We start from the raw sequence: 7,857 nt of genomic DNA on the forward strand, positions 1-7,857 counted from the left end.
CGCCAAAGTGGTGATTAAGGACTGTCTTTAAATTTCAACTTTGATAAAATTCTCTCAGGGCCCTGGTGATGATAAGTGCTGCGGTAATTAATAGCATTACAGTCTTGTCTCCCTACATGCCGCTATTAAATCCTTCAGAGCTATGATGCCATCATGAGTTAAGCAAGAATAGTAAAAGTAGACACTAAAGTACTTAAAGCCTTATTAAAGCTATGGCGCGCATAAAACCCTCCCCGCCCCAATTTTAACCACTTAAAGATGTCATGATAACTATGAAGTAGCTTTTAGTGAGACTACGTTATCGCTATTGGGATCTTAGGGGATGCATTACCACTCTCCCCTTACACAAAACCTTTTTATTTTTCTTTTCCTCCCCGCTTCATTACCAAGTTCCCACATTTGTGTGAAGCGCACCCTGGAAGATGAGAAATTGGGACGTCCCACATATGTGACGCTAGCATCAAAGTGTATTACACCAGATTTCTAGATTTAATCACTATAAAAACACTGAGTTCTAAAAGACTTGCAATGCACTCTGTTTACACTTCAAGTGGAGAAAGAAAACTCGTCATTTATTTGTTGTTATTATCACACGCACCCATAACATGGATGTGCAGGGAGCACCACTTTCTGCCCAAAACCTCTTTTCTCCCGGAATAAAAATAATTTGTTAAAATTATTGCACCAGAGAGTCGCAAAAAAAGCACGCACATACACATCATCACACATTTTCCCTTCCCAGACCAAAAATTGCGCGTTTTGGGGGTAATTATGAAACAGTTGTTCACTTGGTTGACCAGCCGACCAGTTGGCTAGCAAACCAGCATGGAATGAGGGCAATTCATGTCCCTACAGTGCAGGGACGCAGCATTACTGTTGGGTTTTCGGCACTTTTGTGTGTTTTGCACAGGCGAAAACGCTGTTTCCACCTCCCTCTCCCCATACCTCCGCTACAATGACTTTGGAGCCCCTTGTAACCATTAATCAGGAGTAACATGGCGAGGTGCAGCAATTAAATAAGAGATATGTCTGGTGCTGTCGGTTTTCCGTTTTCTGTGGTGAAAATTCGCTTCTCCGTGGAAAACCTTTTTTTTAATTTTTTACCATACAGAATGGAGGAAAGCTGATGACTAATAGCCTTACCGTCTGTGTCAGAGAAGAATATTTCAAGACATGAACTGTGGAAAGAATGTATGCCAAACAATTTCGAAATGTGATTTGGAATACTAATTTTTGAGCTACCACGATCTTCATTATTCAATCGTTGAATATTTAAGGCATTTTTCGACCCCTTTGCCAGAATGATCATAGACAACTTATCTACATTTCATTCCATGAGAGTCCTTCTCCTTTTGCTTGATTTTAGTTGATTAAAATATACCCTTTAAGTGAATTCCTTTGGCAGGTAGAGTATTGAAAGGTTTGTTACCGCTATTTTTAGGCAATGCATTACTTACCTGATACAACCATAATTATAGAGAGATATGTACTGTAAGGAAATGGATCAGTTACAAAACATAGGAACTTCAATCTTTAGTCCCACTTTTCCTGCTCTCCAGCCGTGGAATGCATAGTTCTTGTCCATCCAAAAGGATGAAAAGATCCGCCGGTACGGTAGACTTAACAGTCAATCAAAGGGATTTTAGAAATGCGTCGCCTCATCTGCTGTGGTTAGAGGCAAGAAGAGCCCTTTTGACATTTGACCAACCTTTTTTTCTGTGACGGAAAAAAGTGACTTTATTTTTAAGCCTGAACATAAATTCGGGCCGACGAGTCAAAGCAAGGCTTATGCTTCTACACCTACCATAAAAGATGTCACGGATGTGCGGCACACAGCAGTAGGTACTAATTCCGTTCCACTACTACTTACAATAATTGTCCTGCCCATCATGAATTAGTCCACACAATCGATCAGGATGCTAGGTGATGGTTTAACAAAGACTTAAAACCCAACTTGTAGATAATCAAGGCGATGAGAAGATTAGGCATGCATCTTTTGCTTTTAATCTTGATCAAGGTGGCCCCCTTCCCCACCCACTGAAACTGCTTCTGCTAAAAATCGGATCATGAAACCAACACCTAAAGAAGATATTTCCCAAGAGGCAACTCTATGGAAACGGTGAACACACCATCAGGGGATATTCAGAGTACCGCGACTGAGGTAGATTGCTTTAGGGTGTTCCAAGCATACTTCCATACAAGTCTATGCTGAAGCCTTTCGGGCATTGGTGAAAGGCTGGAAAGTGGATGAGTGAGGGAGGGTACAGCGTGGACAAAGCGAAACACCCTTTGTAGTTCGAAATAACGATTTTACTCAAGCAGTCCCTATTCCAAACACTGGACCAAGAGTAGCACCCTGTAAAGGCCTTATGTTTTTGAAACACAGAATCCTCTCTCACAGTCTGCATGAAGCAAGAGTGGATTAACGAAAAGGATTTTGACCAAATACCCCCAAAAAATTAATTTACACCTTGTGTAATGTACGCCAGCTACCACAACTGCAGATTAGCCGTGTGAATTGCCACCGATGGATTCTTGTTATTGTGGAAATGCTTGACATTAAATAACTTTGGAAGGACCTTACGTAGTCACTTAAGAGGTTTTTTCGCCCCGAAGTCTTGATTTACCATGGGAGCATTCATTTGGCTCGTGAGTTGCCATTTTAAGAAGAAAGAAACTATATAAGAAACGTACTTCATTTTAAAACATACTTGGAGGTTATCTTCACTTCACTCAAAAACCATTTATATAATTATGGTATGGCCTAAGCTTAGGAGTTTTTGGGAAAGAGAACAGAATGGTTGTTTATCTAAAACATTTTTTTCCTTCATTTGTGACTAAGATGCACTTTCCCATTGCAAAAGGTGCGCCCCAAACTGTGTGATAACTCCACTTTAGGTGGGTAAAGGTTAAGAAATATGATCCATTCTGCGAATAGACCAAATCAATGGAACTGTGGTATTTTAGTGACTTGTTTTGAAATAAAAAGTGATGAAATAGGGTTTCTGTCGTCTTTGCAAACACACACTATTGACCGTACAGAGGGTATAGTCTGTGCTGTGGTCGTGGGCTCGGTCGATCTGTTTGTGTTCGACTAAGACGTGACACGGGTCCGCAAACGGAGGTGATTTTAGGCCCCGCACCAAACACTTTGCCTATTATCATGAAGCAGAAAGTGTCGTGAGGAGTAATGTAGGTTACATTCATGACATCTACCTGTCCATCGTCCACTGGGGTAACAAACGATCGGGCTGGTGGAAGGAGCCTATAGTGGGTGATTGCTAGAGGATGGTGTCTGCAAAATGAACATGATCAGCATGAAGTGGCAAAAGTAATGACTGAATAGTAGCGCAATAGGGTAACCATGCTAAGCTAGACGTCTAACAGGGGATCATATTGGAAGACCGTGGTATCCAGGTGGTCTAGGGAGAAGTCCAATACGCGAACCCATTATTCAAAACTCCCACTTGATCCAGTGGTCGTGCCATGGTTGGTGGTGTGACGAACAGAAGTTTGAATTCTTCCTACGCATAGACGGTAGTGTAGTGGTGTTATGCAGGCCTCACGTATGTAACTGAGGTTTTTTCTGAAGGCGTAAGAAGACAATACTGGGGCAGAACGCGCAGTGCCAACGAACAGAAAGGAACAATCTTCGGTGTCGGTAAACGCAGCATAGTCAGTCAGTGCTTTAAAAATCCCCCTGAAGCAAGAACACCAGTTATTGCACTTTCTACCATGTGCAAAGGTATTCCATCTTGAAGTCACTGATACACCGCGCCAACTTCACTGATTTTCTACAGCTCGAGGCCGAAAGGAGCATTTTGCGTACTAATAGCTGGTCGTAAGGAAATTGGACCAAAAGCAGAGCGACGTAATAAAAGGTAAACTTAAAAATAGTTTTAAGGATAAAATGTTCGACGCTAATTCCTTTTTCCCATATCGTTTTCACTTCAGTGTTACTCAGCCATCTCTGCCAACTGATAGAGAGGTGAAGGAGCTTTAGCGTGTTCACCCATTTGACATCTTCAAGTACCGTAGACAGATCCGTAATAAAGCTTTCCAGAGTGTTCACGGCTAGTGTTGCTTCATTTGTCAATAGTATTCCTGCTGGTGTAGTAGCTTATTCCAGACTTCTCCCAACCACAGCATATGCTCTTCCTCAATCAAGGTGATGTTCAATATTCAGTGATGAAAATAAGATTAGCTGTCCTTAGGATTGGGTTTGCTTATTGTTAACATCAATATGGCGCTCCAAGTCACCGCTAACTTCAAAATGAAGCAGAGTTCGATGTTATAACATATATTGTTGGTGAATAGAAAGAGTGGAAGAGCATTGGCGTAGTAGAGTAGAATCATCCATGTATTAAACTCAAAGTTAAATAAACCATCAGGTCACAACATACTCAAAACCAAATTAATTATTCATTTTATGAGCTTCACCATAACCACTTTCATTTGCATTGTCGTTACATCGGTTAGTAAGTTCTGCTTCCGCCTTCTCATCGTCGACTATAACGTCAAAGATGTTGGTCTGCAGTCAACTGTGAGAAAATTTACCATCATTTTATCTTGCAATAAAGAGGCAATTCAGGGCTGACATTAACATTTAGGAGGAAGTAACAAGAAGGCTTCCAGCTTGTTTAAATTGGTTGTAATTCACTTTACAGAAAGGAAATCTAAAATACAAATAATTTAAAAAAACTGGCAATATCTATCTGTTTAAACATGTTTGTAATTATTTTACAGCAATTGTCCGAGAATTTTGTGAATAACTTCGCAGCAACCTGAGACTACTTCGAAGACGAAAGAATGCGCAATAATAATGCAGTGAGTATATTGCCGACATAGAAGACCTGGGGAACTACTAGTATGGACTGGAGGCAATTCCACTCAGGAAAAGTACAATGGTTGAGGTATTCAATGCCCCAGCAACAGGACCGAAGAGTTAAACAATCAAAGCATCACATAACCTTTCTCCTCTTTTGAGCATTGTTCTCTGCCCTTCCCTTTGTCAAACCCCGTGTCAGCTATCACAAAGTAATCGGTGCTATGAGAAAAACACTGTCGAGTCGACCGCATCCAGTCATTGAATTTGCCTGCAACGTCACTGACCCCTCTTGGCAATTCCGCTGTGTCTGGAGTTTCGTCGTATGAAAAATACATTGGGTGAAGGAGATGTGTACAGGCAGTCACGAGTGCCTTGCTCTAGTCGTGAGATCACTGACACAAAAGTAGAGTCATTTAATAAATGAAGGGGCTTAAAATAGTTTTGTGGGGATAAGACTTGCCACTCCTTGCCACTTTGTTCCCACCTCAGTGCTGCTTAGCAGCATATTCATCAGGATTTATTTCGGCCAATAGAGAGGTGGAGGAGGTATCGCTCGTTCACTTTACTAACTTCTTCATACAGGTACCGAATCAGCTCCATAACGAACCTTTCCAGATGTTTCATGGCCACGGCTAATGTCGCTTCAGCTGTTAACAGCATTCCTGTAGAGCACGGAAATGGGTAGTTGCTGTAAGTAGACGTCATTTTAAGCCCTTCTGTTTAAGATGGCCACACGTTTTCCCATCCACAGCCTATGACCTTCTTCCGTCACCTCAAAGTTTGGCATTCCGTTATAGAAATCAGGATAGTTGTTATTAGGGGTGGGGCTTGTTTTCCGTTGCTAACACTGTATCACTCCGAGATTTTTCTGGCTTTAAAATAAGTCATAATGCTTAAGCGAAATGTGTACTGCTAATGTACGGAAGGGATGAGAGAATCTTGGTAAGGCTCAGAGGTAATGCCGCTTCAGCGGAGGTAAAATCACAAAGCCTCAATTGTCTACGAGCCGCAAACGAAGAGTAAAACAAATAACCAAAGTACCAAAGCCTATTAAAATCCTTTAAATCTGTTGAAATGCAAGATATGGATGACTGTCTAAATCTGATCAATCTCAAATGGATATGCCAAAGAAATCTTGAATAAACTATTCCTGGTTAGAGAACGTTGAAAAAAAATTATTTTGCTAATTGTTGATTCCATTCACTGTTAATAGAATCCACCAGTCTAAATGCTTCCTAAAAGTTTCTTAAGTTATTTTATTGAGAAAATACTTAATAATTAGTTATTGATAAGGGCGGTGTGATTCAGAAGAAGCGAGTACAATGACTTATGTGCTTACTATCGAGGCCTCAGGGAGGACCCAACTGCTACAGCTCAAAAAAATTGTGTTTCAGAAATTAAGCATTTTGGTTCTATTTTATTGTTTTAATAGCCATAGGCCTGTTCATGACTCACTATTTTTATGACCATTTTTAGATCAAGTACTGATAAGGACCGCATTTAATATGTTTGCGACAGGAGATCCACATTGAAAAGCCCCAGTCTTATGTAATATACTTACTGCTCCCATTCATTAATTTGTACATCCTCGAAAGTTACTAAGTTCGGCTAATACTTCAAAGTTGTTGCCACACACAGAGGAGATAGTCTGGCCCTAAAAAGATGCATTATTCTTATTTTATACAACTAATAACTGGGCTTATTGCCCCCTACTTTATGGCCTCCACACCGGTTTCGCATAACCATAAGGACTGTCGTTCTTTTTCTTCCCCATTGCCGCATAGCTTAAGGGCAAAAATATGCAGGTGGCGCTCTGAATCTCCTGCCTTAGCATCAAGTTTGCATGCGTCTGACTTACTTAATTAAAAAGGATGTGTTAGACTAAAAAGGGAAAACGGGGTAAAGTCATAAAGCATTTGAGCCTTAAGGGGTGTTTTTAAGCCCGGCGTTACAAATATGTAACATATATTCACTTTCGGTGAGTGTTAACAAGCTGTTCAAAATAGCCTGTACTGGACAAATTTGTTGGGGCCCAAAATGGCTGAAGAAATTTAAAGCAATCTTGGCCAAAGGTAAAATGTATCTCTATTTTATAAGCAGTAGTTAGATTGGTCGCTCCAGTAGGGCAAGTGTTGGTGCCAAATTAGAATAGTGAAGCGTTCAAAATACGAGACAGGAATTCCTTCTAAAATTGACAAAATCGTAATGTTGATCATTGGATTTGTTGTTTTGAGTTAAAATTGCTGCTAGCAAAGCAGGATTACTGCTTTTTTCTCACCACACCAATTTGGTACCGTAATTCCGAATGAGTTGTTCATTTCATGTATGTAATAGGTTAATTGTTTGTTTAACCCTTTGTTTTGCTTTTGCAAGCCATTAAGGTGCCCTCATTGTACTTACACTAAGCAGCATGGCCTTCAGATCATGCTAGTAGACTCTCATCCCTTTTTTTTCAATATTATGACTTCTTTCGTTTTTAGAAGGACTTGGGACGCTATATGGGTGACAGTGGCAACCAAACTGGATCCTAAAGAATAACCACCCTGATCCTTATTTCTAAATACTAGACATTGACTTGACGATCCTCAACAGGAGGGTTAAAACTGGCGTCTGCCTTCGGCAACATCCCTGCTCTCCTGTCCTACAGGAATGCTTGCAACAATTGCAGCGACGATAGCCGTAACCTTGAATCGTCGGGGAAATTTCTTTACAGAACTACAATAGGTACCTCTATGAAGACGCTAATGCCCCTCAGCCCATCTTTGCATAGACAATCCATTTTTTCTCCTAGTATTATGTCCTCTTTCCACTTTAGGCAAGACTCGAGGTGGTTCATGTATACTTATAGAAAAATACTTCTATTTCATTGAATCCTATCTTCACAGTAAAGTCACGAACTTATACAAATAAGCGATCAAAGGTTTCTCCCGCGAAGTAAAAATACGCTACAGGTTCAAATTCATTATGGAAATTCTTCATTTTTATCAGATGGCCTTTTTTTGATTTTAAATTTGGCAAAAAACTTTAAG

Source organism: Echinococcus granulosus, assembly GCF_000524195.1.
Source record: "Echinococcus granulosus chromosome Unknown EG_S00021, whole genome shotgun sequence".
NCBI classification, from domain to species: domain Eukaryota; kingdom Metazoa; phylum Platyhelminthes; class Cestoda; order Cyclophyllidea; family Taeniidae; genus Echinococcus; species Echinococcus granulosus.